Source organism: Condylura cristata, unplaced genomic scaffold (assembly GCF_000260355.1).
Source record: "Condylura cristata isolate star-nosed mole 26May11 unplaced genomic scaffold, ConCri1.0 scaffold00011, whole genome shotgun sequence".
NCBI lineage: Eukaryota > Metazoa > Chordata > Mammalia > Eulipotyphla > Talpidae > Condylura > Condylura cristata.
The window spans coordinates 52,635,836-52,654,188 of record NW_004567112.1 but is presented as its reverse complement, the minus strand read 5'-3'; positions in this window follow the sequence as shown (position 1 = coordinate 52,654,188).

Below are 18,353 nucleotides of genomic sequence, written 5' to 3'. Positions count from 1 at the left end.
AATGGACATTGAAATTTGTTTCTAGTAATTATGAATGTCTGCTCTTTTCTCCTGTTAAGATTTTTTTTCTTGGATTATACGTACAAGTGTTTCTCTAGGTCAATTAATAGCTTTAAACTCTTTTAATCACCACCAACAGTGACTAACACATTCTCTGTTACAACCCTGTGTGTTTGTATGTGTGCACATATGTACATAACAGAAACAAAATTTGCTAGACAATACTATCCTTTAATATAGGCCGATCTACTTTATTAAAATCATTGCTACTTGTAACAAAATTGAATTGATTTTCAAAAGCTACTCATCAGTCAAAACTTAGTTGACAAAGCAAAGTTTGAGGGGCAGGCATAATACTGGAAATAATGGGATTAAGAATATGCTCATGGGCCCTCTCTGGTGATGTAGCAATTTAAAGCACAGCGCTAAGAAACTAAAGCCACTTAAGCATGAGTTCCATTACTGCCCCAAAGATGATCCTCATGACATGGCAGACCTCTCCTGTCCCACCCACTGCTCCCCTCAGTAGTGTACTTCATCAGTCAGCCTGTTCTGCTTCCCATTCTGTCTCACCACCCCTGCAACTCTGGCCTGTACCCGAGTTCTGTATGCATAAATAAATAAATCTTTTAAAAAAAAAAGAATATGTTCACGTCTAACTTTTCTAGGAAATGTCAAGCTATTTTCAAAGTTGCTATTCTGTGTTTCACCTGTTGAGAATAGATGAGCAATTCAGTTGTTTTAAGACTTTGCTTTTGGTCTTTTTTGTCCCACAGAGTATGTGTCAGAGTACATGTAATTTTGTATCTTTAAAACAATGTAACTTACATGAACAATATCAAATCTTAAAACAAGATTTTTAATTATGGCATACATTTTCATTTTAAGATTATATTATTATACATTTAACTCTTCCACTGTTGTTAGTATGTCTCCAATATTTGCTATAACTCTGTAATGGAGTTGTTGATTATATTTTTTTTTTGGCCAATCAATCTCCCACTGTATTATAGGACAAATGCCAAGTCTCATAATTACTGAGTCAGAGTATGACCGTATTTATGCACTTTCAAATTGTCATCCAAAATATTTGTAACTGTTTACTTTTAGATAAATCCAGGTTTTCTGAGTTTTGACTGGGTAAAACCAAGTTTAGCTGAACATATAACATTAGACAGTGGTGTTCTGTTTATGAAACACTACTCTTAAATAGATTTGGAAGTGTGTTTTTCGTTTTCCCTATTTAGAACTGTAAATGTAAATAAAAGTAGGGGAAGAATTTTCAGCCTTAACACTGTATTAATTCATTTCACTTTAATAGCTGTTGCTTTCACTGTGGAATAAAAATAACACTATACTAGCCACCAGAAGGTCTGACTTTTCATTTTTCCTCTCATCAACCATTTGACCTTTAGCAAGTCATTTCATTTTCCTGAATCTTTTCCCCTAGAACAGTGATTTTGGCTCTGCTCTGCCTATCTTGGAGTTGTGTGAGAATTAAATGACCCAGGAAAGGGGAAACCATTAATATTGTAACAGGTCACATGAAACAAACTAAATAATTTTTAAAAAGCATCTGGCAATATTTTTAATTTATCCTGTAGATTTACTATCAATGATAGATTTACTATCATTGGTCTTGAATAATTAATCACATTATTACTGCTTTTGCCAGTGTGATGATGATGCTAAGATTCACATGTAACATATATATATATATATATATATATAGTGTTTTTCTTATTACCTTATCTTTTCTGAAAATGCTAACATGAAATAAAAAGTAAGCTCATGTTTAAAAAAAGACTCAAAAATATAGGCTGGACTTTGATGTTTTTAAAGCTCCCTAAGTTATTTCATTGTTCATAGAAATGAGAAGTAGAATCATGCTATCAGTATGCTAGTTACCAGCCATATATGACTAAATAAACTTAAATAAATGAAAATTAAATAGCATTAAAATATCAGTTCCTTAGTTCCAGTAGACACATTTCAGTTGTTTAATTCTTACACGTCACTGGTTTGTTGTAACTGGCACCTTTTTCATCATTGTAGGAAATTCTGATGGACACCATGGCTCTTTTATTATTATTATTATTTAGTTATCTCTATTCTGTTTTTTAAAACATTGGTAAAACTTAACCTACAATGAAGTGCCAGGTCTTAACTGAGCCACTGGATAAGTTCTGACAAATCTGTACACCCATTTATTCAATACCCCATCAATGTATAAAACATTTATATATAGATGTTATCTATGTTATCCATAGATAACCATTTTTCTAATTTTTGCAACCCTAGATTAATTTTCCTATCTCTATTTTTATATAAATTACTTGTTTTCAATAATAAACCAAAATTTAAGCTTATAAAGGACAATGCATTACTGGATTTTTTTTAGTGAACACAATTGATTTAAATGCCTAATGCTAATGAAGAAAACTTCAGTGTGTATACAGGTGAAGAAAAAACTTTGGGCTATTGAATGAATGTTAGGCACCTACTGTTCTTTCTCTCTTGATATTTTTCATTCAAGGAACACCTGTTCTGGTAGTTACTGGTTGTTTTTCTAAACGGGTTTATTTTGAAATTGGACATTTTTATTATTACAAAAATGAAAAAATCACTGTAGTTTTCCATAAATACAAAGGCATAGCTTTAAAAGTTACTGGCAGCAAAACTTAATTATGAGAGTTTATAATTATAATTATAGTGCTACTATACTATACTATTCTATACTATAACGGTTTTTAGCTTCAACACATAGCTTTCTGAAATCATATACAGAGAATTCCCCAAATGACAGACAAGGCAGAAATCAAAGGCAGAGTGGAGAGCAAATGAAAATCCTGCAAGCTGACTGAGAGTTGTCTTCTTTTTCCCCCTAAATTATATTTATTAAAGTGAGCTTGATGTACAGCACTGAATAGACTCAGACCTTCAAAAATGTATGTTATTACATGCCCATCATCAAAACAAAAATAATCCTCCACAGCTCCTGCTATGCTGCTACCTCTTCCCCCGATAGCCTCAGTTCTGCAGTCAGATTTCAAAACTTTTGTCACTTTACTTTTTTTTTTCTATTCCACACATGAATGAAGTCATTCAGTGTTTGCCTTTCTCCCTCCCACTCATCTCACCCAGCATAATCTCCATCAGTTCCATGTATACAGTCACAGATGGCAAGATTTGATCTCTCTTCATAACTGAGCAGTATTCCAGTGTGTATATATACCACATCCTCTTTATTCAGTCATCTGTTGCCAGGCACCAAGTTATTTCCATGGCTTGGCTATTGTAAACAGTGCTGCAATAAACATGGGCATGCACACATCTCTTTGAATCAGTGCTGTTGCATTCTTCAGAGAGATACTAGGGGGTTGCTGGATCATATGTTAGCTCTACTTTTTTTTTTAAAGATGTATTTATTTATGTATACAGAACTGGGGTACAGGCCAGAGATGCAGGGGTGGTGAAAGGATTCACCAGAGACAGAGTGGGAAGCAGAACAGGCAGGCTGATGAAGTACACCTCTGAGGGGAGCAGCGAGTGGGTCAGGAGAGATCTGCTGAGCCAGGTGAATCACCTCCTGGGTGGGAATCGAACTCATGCTGGAGAGGCTTTAGCTTCAGATTGCTGTGCTTTAACCCGCTGCTCTACCAGGGATGGCTAGTAGCTCTGATTTTAATGACTTGAGGAATCTTAATACTGTTTTCTGTGTGGGATGAACTAGCCTACATTCCCACCAATAGTGTAAGAAGGTTCTTACTATTCCATACTCTCACCAACATTTGCTGTTTCTGGGCCCATTGAAATTGGTTATTCTCACAGGTTTGAAGTGGCTGTGGAGATTCTTGTCTCGGATATAGCCATGGAAGCTGGACATCTAGCAGTCAGGCTTGGGGGGGGGAGGAGGAAATAAAGCCAGAATGCATGAAGTCTATCTCTGACTAGAAAATTTTGATGACCCTAAACCTATATCTATTGTGGCACTAATTTTATGTGTTGACTTGACTTGGCCATGGGATGTTTAGACATGTATTAAGTCAAACGTTATTCTGGGTGAAGGTGTTGTTGGATGGTATTGACATTTAAATTGTTAGATTGAGTTAAATAGATTGTTTAACCCTGATGAGAGTTGGACTCTTCCATTTAATTGAAGATGTGACTGTAACTCACAGGTTGAGTGAGAAGGGACTTTACCTCCCTGGCCCCCATGTCCCAACATGGAGGGCGGGGATCCTATTATCCTATTGGTTCTTTTTTCTTTGGCTAACACTGACTAATATCCCACACACTATGTTGACAATGAGGGCAACAGACGTTATCTTTTTCCTGCCCCTTGATGCTCTTGCAATGACTGCAGCACAGTGGAGACTGGTGAATCCAATGCTACCTCTGGATGACCAGAGCTAAAGGAACCCTGTGGCCAAGCACCCAGCTTCCAAGGGATACAACACTTATGTTGGCACCAGAATTAGCAACATTGGCAGCATCTTAGCTATAGATTGTCTCTCTTGATTCCAACTTTTCTGGAAGTTCTTTCTGAAGTGCAAACCTTCAGTTTGCTACAACTTATTTCTATTCCCCAGGGGTCTGTGGGAACTTATTAAATAATGTAAACAGAGAAGTGGCAGGATTAACACATGGGTTTGTCCCTTTGTGTTCATATAATGTTTGTCACTTTTTACAAGAACAACTTCTGCCTCGACACAAATGCAGTGGATGCTTTTTAAAAGATCTAAATTCAGAATGCCTTTTCCTCTGTGCTATTTTAGACCTGGGGCAGCTCTCTACTATGAAGAGTAGGTGCATACTAAGTTGTAAATTAAATGACAAGTTGAAATGATGTCAACTTCAAAAATGTCCATCTTTTTCACCAGCTGACGACAGACCCTCCTTCATACCTGAAATTGTCAACCAATAGTCTTCACATATTAGTTACTATGCCATGTGACTTTGGTTCTGCCTGTCCTGAAGAGTTGGATGGACACAAGGTTCCATTCCAGCTCTGACATGGCTGGTTATATGACTTCAGGCAAATTAATTACACTTGTATAATTGGTTTACTTCTCAATAAAATGGGCATAGCAATAGTACTTACTTCATGGAAATGTTATGAGATTTTTAGGTAAGATGCTTATACAGAATATCTCGCAGTGCTTAGCATACAGAAAATGTCCAATAGCTATTAAATTTTATATAATTTTGTTGGAAATCCAAAGGGCAGAAAGAATTTGATAGAAATGTTTATTTTCAGTTTTTTAATAAGTACTAAATGTTCCAAGTCCAGTTTGGTTTAAGTTCATTTTAAGAAATTTATAACAGTTTCTAAGTTTAGTCTCATATTTTATCAAACATAATAGTATATATTAATATTGTATATTAAAGATTCTTTTTTGCTATAAAATTTTGAAATGTTTTTATGATTGCTTTAGGTTTATCAAATATGTACATTTCTTCTCTTTTATTTCTTATAGATGTATTTCTAGCTAGTTATTTTTTAAGTTATTCCCTTGTTTATTCACTTAGCTTTCAGTATTTTGTTGTTGTAATATTGCATGATAATATTACGTAAGTTTCAGGTGTGCATAATTACAAGTCATTGTCTGAATATACAATACATTCACCACTAAAAGTCCAATTCCATATTTCACTGTAGAATAGTCTCCAATAGGTCTTATAGTCCAAAATTTTTTGTTTGATTATAGCTTATCTGTTAGTTTTCTCTATATTATACAGATGAGTGAAATCACATGCTGTTGTACTTTCTTTGTTGGACTTATTTTGCTAAAGAAAATACACTCTTGCTCCATCCACATTGCATAGACAATATTAATGTTTCTTATTACTGAGTAGTATTCCATTGTATATATATCATACTCTATTCAAACATTTGTTGATGGGAAATAATTTAGTGGCTTCTAGTTTTCAGTATATGTAAATAGTGCTGCGAGAAATATGAGGATGCATATATCTCTTTGAATTAGTTTTTTTTAAAATATATTTTAGGGGTAATAATCCAAAAGTGGAATAATTGGGTTATATAGAACTTCTAATTATATTTTTTTGCAAAACCTCCATACTGTTTTCCATAATGGCTGCATCAATTAACATTCCTGTTTGTGACTGAATTCCATTCCAGTACTTCAAAAAGAGTATGTCACAGAAATACTGTGAACTTCAGATTGCATCACACTTAGTTAAGGGTCATTTAGGTTGCTCAGTATCAGTGTCCTAACCTTAACTCAGTTGTTAAATAGGGTAATATGAGATCTTTCATTATAAAAATATATTTTTTCTTTTGCCAATATTAAGTAATGAGAAAGGAAGTAACATGGTATTGTGAAAGTATTTTTCAATAATCTTGTTGAAAAGGAACAAAGAATATGTGATTGGACAAAGACAGTTTGTTCAGTAATGGTGCTGAGAAATTGGACGACCACATGCAAAAATATTAAACTATACTACTTCACATGATGCACAAAAATAAACTCAAAATGGATAAAAGAATTGAACATAAGACCTGAAACCATATAGAGGTAAACACTGTATGACCCACATCTCAGTAATATCTTTAAAGACTCATCCCCTAAAGCAAAGAAAGTGGAAGAAAATATAAACAGCTGGGGTTACAGCAAACTAAAAAAGCTTCTGTAACACAAAAGAGACAATAACCAAAACAAAAAGACACTCTACTGATTGGGAGAAAATTTTTGAACTCCATACAACTGGTAAGGGACTGATCATAAAGACCTATAAAGACTTCATATGATTCAACAAAAACAAAGTAAACAATCCAGTCAAAAAATGGGCAGAAGAGCTAAAAGACAAATCTTGAAAGAGAAAACACAAATGAACAAATGCATGAAGAAATGTTCAACATCCCTTATAATCAGGGAATGCATATCAAAAGCACAATGAGATTCCACCTTATGCCAGTGAGAATGGCACATATTAAGAAAAAATCTAGCAACAAGAGTGTTGGTAAAGATGTAGAAAAAAAGGAACTCTTCCTACACTGTTGATGGGAATGAAAACTGGTCTATCCACTATGGAAAGCTGTGTGGAGGTTCCTCACACTACTAAAAATGGAGCTACCATAGGATTCAACTCCTACCCAAAGGACACAAAAGCAATTAACTCAATAGGGTATCTGTACCCCTGTGTTTATTGCTGCACTACTTATAATAGGTAAGATATGGAAACAACCCAAATGCTCCAAAATAGATGACTGATCAAGATGTGGTATATATACACAAGAAAATATTATTCAACAATCCAAAAAGATAAACTTATGCCATTCTCAGCCACATGGATAGAGCAAGAAGGGGCTGTGCTCAGTGAAGTAAGTCAGAAGGAAAAAAGAAAAATAACAGGAAGCTTCACTTATAGGAGGAATACAGGGGAACCAAATAAGGAGTCTAGGGGGAAATAATAACAATAAAAACAATCAAAAACCAAAAGAAAATTAATAGGCAACTATAAATCAGAGACATTCTATAGGAGAGGGAGAAGGGTCAAAACAGGGGAAGGAAGGGCAAAAGAAACTATGGTGATGGTGCAGGGTGATTGGTGGTGGGAATTCTGTGGGGACTACACTTGAGAGGAGAAAGTAAACATTGTCCAAATGAACAATGATGTACGATATATATATATATAAACTATATTTTAAAAAATGACTTTTTGCTAAATTATTTTAGGATTTGTTGATTGTCTGTGCCCTAATTAGTTATTACACTGGTGTTAGAAAATGGTGATCTTCCATTATCATTACCTTTACATTTACTATCTGGTTCTATTTTTCTCTCTTTTTCTGTCTTGTATGTTCTCTTTTCCAAAGTAACTATTGAACCATATATGTAATAACCCAAAGATTCATAATTGAATAATAATTGAAGTGATATATTGTGATAAAGTATTGTATATTTTTCCCTTCATGGGTAAAGTCAACAAATTTTCTCGCTCATATATGCCTGTTTTGACTTCAACTATTTTGTTTTTAAAAGTTGATTGTTGAGATAAAGTTGATTCATGTCATTGTAACTTTGGGAGTGATAGGTTTAAACCTCTACATATGAATATTTTGACACTGTACCTGTCATTAGTGCACAAATAACCCTCTATTTCCTATTGAGCTCCCTCCTTCCTCCTGTCCCACCTTGCCACCCTCTCTTTTAGTTGATTTGGTTTTGCAGTAGGATCTTAAGAATTTATAATTGATTTGGTTTTGACAGACCCTCAGCTAAATTTCTCTATATCCCATATATAAGCGTGGCCATCTGGTATTTGCATTTCTCCTTCTGACTTCATTTAGCATTATCCTCTTCAGTATCATCTAAGTTGTCACAAAATGCAAGAGTTAACTCTTTTATATATTGAAGTACCACTCCATTGTATGTATCAAATAAAATGAGGTTGAATATGGGCAGTGTATTAAACAGACTTAATTTGGTAGAAGAATTTTGGAAATGGAAGATGCAGATACACAAATTACACAATGAAGAGAGAAAAACTTCTAAGAAAATTGAGGAAATCATGCAAAACAGCAGGCTCAATTAGGGAGGAAACATAGGCTAATGGGTGTTCCAAAAAGTGAAGAGAGAGCAAATAGGGATTAGAGATCCTATTTAAAGAAATCACGGCTGAGAACTTCACAAGCTGAAAGAAAGCAAGCAATTTGGATATCCAGGAAGCAGAAAGAACATGCAAATTCCTAAATGCAAAATGACCTTCATAAAGGCCAATTATTGTTAAATTATCAAAAAGCAAAGACAAAAAAATGAAAACCTCATCCACTATTAGTGGGAATGTAATTTCCTGCAGCCATTGTAGAATATGGTATGTAGAGTCCTGAAATAAATGAAAATAGAAATTCCATATGCCCCAGCTATATTATTGCTAGGTATTTAATCAAAGAATTTGAAAATTCTTAGATTTGTTTTTCTATGTTCATAGCAACAGTATCACAACAACACACAATAGATTCTGTAGACAAAATATGGTATGTACTTATTACAGAATATTATACAGCCTTAAAAATTAATGAAAATCATGCCTGTGATATAAATGAGATAAACTAATCATAAACATGATATCATTCCATTTATATGAGGTATCTAGGTTATTCAAATTCTAGGGTTTGGGGAGAAGGAGAAATAGGAAATTATTGCTTAGTGCACTTATTTCTGATTGGGAAGATGAAGTTCTGGAAGTAGATGATAATGATAGTTGTATAGCATTAGTGTACTTAGTGCTACTGATGTGTACATTTAAAAAATAATAAAATATGTCATGTACATTTTCCCATGGTCAAAATTGTAGCAATATTTTATGTATAGATATTTTGCATTTGAATAAGCTGATTCACAACATTTTTGGAATATATGTTAATAAATATTATCTGCTAACCTGTTAAAATCAGTTATTTCTCCAGCCATTTGAAGTCCTCCTTTTATAATGAACTGTATTTCGTATAAATATGGATCTGTTTATAAACTATATGTTTTAATTGATCCATGTTTTAAATTACTTATTGCATTGGTTAAATTTTTATAGCTTCATAGCATTCCATAGCACAAGGTTTATTGTTTTTCAAATATCTTTAGTCTTTTGCAATATCTGTTTCCTAAGCAATTTTTTTGTTTCCTAAGCATTTTTAAATCAAATTATCAACATTTATTTTTAACTATATTGTTGGGCTTGCATTCATTTTATAGATAAATCTTTCTAGGAAGATATAATTGGTAACCAGAAAAGTTTGATTAGTCATATACTACTCTTATTCTTTAGGTCCAGTATAATCAATATTTACTCTTAAAATTATTCTTTATTAATAGTCAGAATATTTTTTGTCTGTAATCCTCAAAATTTTCTATAATTTTATATTCAGTGCGTTGTCAAGTGCAGCAACTGAAAAGCTGCTTATTCTCATGCTACACACTAGTAAACACTTTTGCTGTATGTGATATATTAACTTCATTATTTGGTCTTTACCTTAACCTTGATTTTTATAAAATTTTGGTTCTCTAAGAAGTCAGACAATGATCATGGAAACAAATGTTTATCTCTTTAAAAATATATAGATATTTGAATTTTCTTGGTTAGCTTCCAGTTCTTTAAGGCAGCTAATCATTTTTTACCTGATTTTCCTGGTAAATGGATTTCCACAATCACAAGAAAAAAAGTCTTTATAGGAAAAGTTAAAAAAAGGGAGTTAGGCCCTCCCTGGTGGCGCAGTGGGTTAAAGCACAGCACAAAGAAGCTTAACCCACTTTAGCATGAGTTCAATCCATGCCTGCCCCTGGAGGAGATCCACATGGTGAGGCAGACCTCTCCTGACCCGCCTGCTGCTCCCCTCAGAAGTGTACTTCATCCATCTGCCTGTTCTGCTCCCCACTCTGTCTCTGGTGAATCCTCTCACCCTCCACATTTCTCGCCTGTACCCCAGTTCTGTACAAATAAATAAATAAATCTTTAAAAAAAAAAAAGGGAGCTAATTTTAAAAGAACATAAAACTCAGTAAGGAGACAGAAGTACCACTTTTTGGTGCCATAGATACATTTGGTTGTTTTGAAAATCACTTTGGAATCTTCCATATGTTATTTATTATATGATTTCCATGGTTATGGAATTTTATTAAATCCTCAGTGCCTCCTGGGATAAAACTCACAGTCCGTGGAGAGACACTGGAAAAGGCTTCCTCTTGGACTTTCTAGCAAGTCTGGAGAATATGCTTATAGAAAAAATTTCCATATGACTGAAATGCATCACATTTTCATTACTCATCTATAAAGAAAGCTCAACTATATTGTTAAGGTGTTTGACAGATTAATCCTCTGGATTGAATAAAGTGGACATAGTCAAATTAGTTATTTGGTGATTCTGGCAATCAGTAAGTTTACCTCTCTCCCTCCCCATTTCTTTCCCTTCTCTATTTTGTATACCAAGATAACTTTTTCTCCTTTTCCTTTGAAATTAATTATTTACAGATCTGTGTTCTCTCACACTAAATTGTCCCTCTCATCCTGTCATGAGCTTCTTGAGGGCAGATACACTGTCTTACTCATCTCCATGTACCCCAGTATCTATAATGCAATACCTGGACTCTATAGAAAGTGAGCAGAAAACACTTGCTGAACGAGTAAAACCAAGTATGTCTGCTCAGGTAAATAACAAGATTTATTTCCTTTTCAAAGGAAGAATGCCAGATCTTTCTTGATAAGAAGGTTACTGACATAAATGGCACATCTCCTGTGCTTTCCTCGAATGCTAATTTGACATTTGTACAAAATGTAAAATCCATTAGTGTGGCTTTGGAAAGGAGGAAGTTGTCACTCCTGATTGATAATAGTGCAATACAGAGTTTAATCCCCAGCAACTTGTGGCATTTCCCATCTGTTCTTACACTTCATTTCTGCTCTTAATATGTTCTGAATAGAGACATTTTGGAAGTTTGTTTTTGTTGACATACCAAATAGGAGAAAAGAGTACAGTGACTAAAACATGAACACACACACAGACACAGATACACAGACACAGACACACAGACACAGATACACACACACACACTAGCACCACCTCATGTTACACACTAAGGTATTCCTGGCAGTGTTTCTTGCTGACGATTTTAGCCACAGTCTGAGTAATGTCTGCTTGCCTGAATCTTGTAAACTGATCTCCCTTTCTTAGAGGAGGTCTTGAGTGAGAGGTGGTGGGGTCTGTATCTTAGTTCAATACTATGTCTTTCTGTGGCCTCTCTCCTCTCAGCAGACTGTGGGGGACTGTACAGGAGGTTGTTAAAAGGGGAGAGTTTTGCTGAGCCAAAAGAATTTTCAGCCCAAAGAAAGTCTTTTCATTGTAACTAATGCAATTATTTACAATTACTATGGGACAGCTATAAGTGCTTCCTCTACCTTAACATTTTTATTAATGTGAAGGTGAGTACTCCATAACACTGATGGGAAAATATAATCTATATGGCACTTGGGAATTTACCTGTAATGTGAGTTATAACATCTCCTGGAATACTCTAGTTTCAATGGAACTATTTGTTTTACACATCTAAAAGCAAGTTCTAATTTTATACTTATAATAACAAATATTTTAGAAAAAAAAATTTCCCAATAAACATGTCCTCATTGAACCAGAAATGGTGAACACACTTTTGCACTAAATACAGTTTTGATTAGAGACAAAAAAAATCATGATCTCTATAAAGGTTGAAATAATGTCAAAATATGGTGTTCCATATGCATAGTAATGGTTTGTTAACTTTTGAACATGGGAACCATTAAGTTGAAATAACCTGAGATAAGCACAGATGGATGACTCCATCAACAGAAAGCAGGTGGTGAAAATTAAATATAGTGGCTATTTTATTTACATTTAAATATCATATATATGTAGTAATGCCTGGCTTGTTCTCTTAAGATATCAAACCATTCTGAAATTATTATTATTATTAAAGATTTATTTATTCATACAGAACTGGGGTACAGGCCAGAGATGTGGACGGTGAGAGGATTCACTAGGAACAGAATGGGGAGCAGAACAGGCAGATCCACGAAGTACATTGCTGAGGGGAGCAGCGGGCGGGTCAGGAGAGGTCTGCCTCACCATGTGGATCTCCTCCAGGGCTGGCAGGGATTGAACTCATGCTGAATTGGCTTAAGCTTCTTAGTGCAGTGCTTTATCCCTCTGCGCCACCAGTGAGGGGCCCATTCTGAAATTATTACAAATATTTAATAAAATAGCAAATGCCAAATTCTTGGACAAGATCAACAAAGGTCTACGTGAAGCAAGGACACACTCTAGATTCCAATCTTCCTGCCTTATTACTGAATATTTTATCACCCAACAGGACAATTGTGTCATGTTGCACTGGACTAATGATTCTGAATGATGGGAAATGATAGCACTAAGTAAGGAAGTATTCTACCATACAATGCAGATCTTAAGACTTTTGTATCAAGTTTGTTACCTATATTTACACATAGTGTAAAAATAGTGAATACTAATGACTGCACACACAATGTAAGGACTCTGAGTGGCCAGGTAGCAGGGATGAGGAGACTTCACTTTTCATTTTATATCCTTTTGTGATTTTTTGAGTCCTATTTTCTATTAAAAATAACAGGTGAATTCAGTTTCTCTTACTTTAAAAGTTAAATCAAAACATCAAGCCAGCTCAACCAAAAAGCTAAACTTGAAAAAGCATTTGCATTCTTTCCTCACCCCTCTGCTCCAATGTTTGATTAGTATCTGAACCTGGAAAGCAGTATGATGTAAGAATCCTTAATTCCCATGAGTGACTATGGAAATAGTCCATTGATAAATAAGATTCCAAGGCTATTTTACTCTATTCCCAGAGCCAAACAGGTGATCAAAAACACATAATACTATAAGAGTTATTGCTCTATTACAAATGAAAAAACTAAGACCCAGCAGATGAAATAATTTGCCCTAAGGTTACACAGATAGTCAACTACAGAATGTAAACCATGGTAATATATCTTCCTGGGAGTAATTTAAACCAGTAAATGGTTCCAGTCTTTAGAACTACCTGCCGTTGGCAGGATTTACACTTCTGTCATAATAAGGCACAACTTTCAACATAAATATCTTTTATAAAAGAGAGTTTGCCATACTCAGATATTTCATCTCACCATCAGTGCGCTTTCAGCAGTTCACGATTTATAGCAACTCTTTAGTGCACTTGAAATACACTAAAGAAGTTTCACTAAGAATGACTTCTTTGTAAAGTCATTTCTGGCAGTTGAAATGGACGATTTTTTAATGATGGTTGAGTAATTTATCAGTTTTATCTTGTCTAATATATACTGCAAACTCAGAGTCTTCAAACAACACTTGTAATCTCAGTGTTTTGGAGGTGAGATGTGGGCATAGGATCTCGGGCTCCTTGTTAAGGTCTCCTAAGGCTAAAATCAAGATGCCAGCTGTGCTACATTCTCACCTGGAGCTCAGCATCCTCTTCCAAGTCCTCATGTTGTGGCAGGATTTACTTTTCTGCTTTTGTAGGACTGAGCTCCAAATTTCTTTGCTGGCCATAAAATCATTGTCAGCACCTAGATTCCTCCTGGATGCCTCTGTCTTCAAGTGCAGCAGTAGAGAGTCTCTCTGAAGTCAAATTCCTCTCATGCATCAAAGCCCCAGGTCCAGGAGTAGCCCAATCCCTTTTAAAGGCCTGATTAGGTTACCCAGGTAATCCTATTTTACAGTCAACAGACTTGGGGTCTAAATTAATCTGCAAAATAACCTCACAGTAGCACCTTAATTTGTGTTTGGTTAATGGGAAGAAATGTCCACAGGTGAGGATGTGGGGGTATGATGAGCATGCTGGATAGAGTGTCAGTATTACTACTGCCAGCTAAGCCTGTTACATCACCCCCTGCAGGCGCACTAAAGCAAGGGATCTATTTCCATTTTATTAAAATTTATTCATATAGGGTCACATTTAAATGATAATAACATCTTGCATTCATTTTCCTTCATTTTAGCATTAATGATCCAAGTGCAAGAGAAATTAAGACCTATATTTCCACTTTATACTTGGTAAAACTGAGGCTCAGGGAGATGGAGCTATTTACCTAAAACAATACAGCATCTCTTTCTTCATAATCCAGGTTTAAGGTTCTTCTGCATAATTTTACTTCTGCAATATGATCAAACCACTCTGTGTTAGTTTTATTTGTCAGAATTTCTAGGAAAATTCATCTTTTCTCCAGCTTGTAGAAAAATACCAATGCTAATGAGAAAAGGCAGTGGTCTTCCTATTGCATATAGCATTTAAAAACAAAACAAAACAAACAAACAAAGAAACTATACCAATAAGAGCACATGGTGAAACACTTAGATGCATTTTTCAGGAGGGACATGATTTCTTTAAGAATGTAACTATTGGCCCCTCCCTGGTAACCCTCCCTGCTGGGTTAGGACACAGCACTGTAAGCTAGTGGCAACCTCTTCATTTGGATCTGCAAGTTGGATCCGCAACCCCGGAGGTGATCCACATGGTGCGGGCAGACCGCTCCTGACCCACCCGCTGCTCCCCTCAGCAGTGTACTTCGTTGATCTGCCTGTCCTGCTCCCCACTTTGTCTCTGGTGGATCCTCTCACCACCCCTGCACCTCTGGCTTGTCCCCCAGTTCTGTATGCATAAATAAAATAAAAGTTTAAAAAAGTTTAAAAAAATGTAACTATTACATAAATTTAATAATTGTAAGCTGACTAATTTCGAGGGTTGTTTAATTAAGGCAACACTTCACTAAATGTTCATGTTCCGTGTGGTTGTTAATATGGATGTGGGTATGTCTCAGGACTTGAAACTTTCCTGTTGCCCAAGATTTGACCACAACATATGGTCACCAGAACATAGTTTAGGTGACAACTCTTAAGTCATCTAGCATGATGTAGAATTAACTGAATATGTCCCAAGCTTTTATTAGTCACAAAGCTGCAATCTCTATAGGACAACTGGGAATCTGTCTGCTCCAAATGTTTAAACACAGCTGAAGTTCATGATGGCTCTTGTTTGTTAACTAGGTTGATAATTTCAAAATGTGAGTCACAGAACAGAATCCTATAGAATCACTGAAGGAAGAAAGGTGAACTGGACCCTATGCAACTCCCACCCCGAACTTAGCAAATGAGGAAAGAGAATCTCAAAAGTTTAGGGACTTGTCTGAGAGTGGTTTTGCATGTGACAGAACTGACACATAAATTAGATCCTTTGCTCCCAAGTCCAGGACCTTAGTTCGTCAGCTGCATTCCTTGTTGGAAAATTGATTGCATGGAGTTTTCCACAAATACTGTCAGCTTGTAAGCAAGATTGGATATAAGGTATTGGAAATAGAGAGATGGTTGTATTGTTCCATCCCCACTCATTCCAAAGATTAGGACTCTTGATTCTGTTTTCATTTTCCTAGACCTTTCTTCTGCATAGCTCTGCTGTCATTTCTGGACTCTCAACAAACCATCTATGCATGACTGTTTTCTTCCCTCCCATTCAATTGTATCACCTACCAACTTCAGTGTTGTTCCAGGGCTCGAGTGATAGAACGACCTACCCTGTAAATATTATAGTAAATGTGCAAGTGAACTTAAGTCAAAATACTTTTGTGAGAAGGAATATTCTATTACTGACATTGCTTAGAATCCCTAGTATATAATGGCAACAAAAAAAAAGCAAACTTATTTTAGTGAGCTTTATTATTGTTTTAAAAAGTGTTTATAGGTAACTGTTCTTACATGGACCCCTATGACACTGAGCTGGATTAACAGATAGGAGTTCCCGACAAGCCATTTACAGCTATAAAGTTTCAGAAGGGGTGGAGAGGCAGAACACCACTGTAATATTTTAAGGTACATGCACTTAAAAAAATGCAAGAATTTATATGAAATGTCTATTGTACATATGATAAAGAAAACAACTTTGGTAAAGATACTGAGTTTGCTCCATGGTAAAGATATTGAGTTTGCTCCATGAACAAAGACTTTTCGGATTCGTCGAAAAGGGAATAGTTTAATGTATTTCAGCTGGAAGCAGTGCTGCCCTGGGGATTAAGACAGTCTGAATCCAATATGGATGCTATGTCTGCGGGCCAATTACCTAATTTGACTAACCATCAATTTCTCCATCTATAAAATTGAAATTAATAATTTTTTACCTTTTAGAGTCGTTGTGGGAATTAAAACCAGACAGTCTCATTAAGTGCTTAGCCCAGTGTTGGTATATATTAAACATTCGATAAATATTTACAATCACTGTGGTCATTTTTCAGTGGCAAACAAAAAATTAATTTTAAAAACTATTTGATCCTGGCACAAAATTCTGCATAATTTCTTTCAAACATGGAACACGGTAACATAACCTCACTTCATTATGATTAACATTTTTTTAAGCATATTTCTCCAAGGGCACTAGATGGCGACCTTCACCCTTACGATAATAATAATAATGAAAAAACCCAAGCATAGGCATACATTAATTTTGCTTTGACAGTTGAAACAGTGGTGTAGTTCTGAAAGCAAACAACGAATGATAAAGTCTCATCTTTGAACACTAGTTTGTCAGAATTATGTGATTTCTGGATTTTCAAGGTTTAAACTACGAGTAGTTTGGTAGGGAATCATCCTGACTGGGCATAGAGAATCTTGGATTCAAACTTCTGCCTTGAGGTGATTTTGGCCTTTATCTTACACGATTTCATTTTCTTCTTTACACGATGAGGTGGTTGGATTAGATCATCTTCAAAGTTGCTTCATCGCAAAAATGCTATGATTTTTAATAATTCAATATTTATTCTCCTACTAGACTGACTTTCCTCAAGAATTCCTTGTGCTCTAATTTAGATATCCTTCAAGCCAACGGATAAGATTTAATGTTATTAGATGTCAACATTACTTAAGTTAAAACGGATTTATTAGAAAATGAAATTACTTTTGGAAGCTAGGGATGAATTTAGGGGTTTGAGGTGTGTGTGTGAAATGTTAGTCGAATTCTTTTTAAAATAAACAGGAGAAATATACTTGGATAGTATCTGCATTTTAGATAGTCTGAGATATATAAAAAAAATCTGTATTAAAAAAGGTGATGAAAAACACCTACCTAAGATTAAAACCTATTTAAAATCTATTAATATCTGTTCCATAAATAGTTGAACCTCTGCCTAGATTTTGGATGTAACAAAAGCTTTTTAAAATGTAGTATTTTAAAATGTGAATTATGTTCAGTGTTCCTGAAAGGATTATAATAGATTAAATTGTTTGTGGATAGAGCAAAACAGTAACTATCAACAAAGCAGAGAATCATTCCTCAAATACAGTGAGAAGGGTAAGTCGGTTTTCAGCATCTGGTTTGATTAAGAAATTCAGATGTGGGCTTAAGTGCTTTGAATTTAAAATAGTCAAATGAGTAGAATCTACAGTCAATAATGAAGAAATACAAAATAAAATATATGTCTGGCATATTTATAAACCAGAGTGGGTGTCTGTTTTCCCTTTATGTTGGTTATTTTAGACAAAGTAGAAAGATCTGTTTTTTCTTAGAAGTGATGATACATATTCTTTCTTATTAAGAGAACTTACTATTTCAGAGAGACTCCTTTGGCTTGTATATATTTTTCTCCTAAGAAAAATGACAGATTTGTTTATTTCTACCCCCCCCAAATGTTCCTATCTAGGTAAGTTCTTAAGAGAGCATTATATTTTGAAAATGATCCCTATGTCATATGTGTATAGAAAGAAAGTGTAGAAATTAGCAAATAATAAGACTCACAAGGGTAGAAAAGTATCTGTATATGTAGGGTTAGGCATTGGATGCAAAGGTGAGG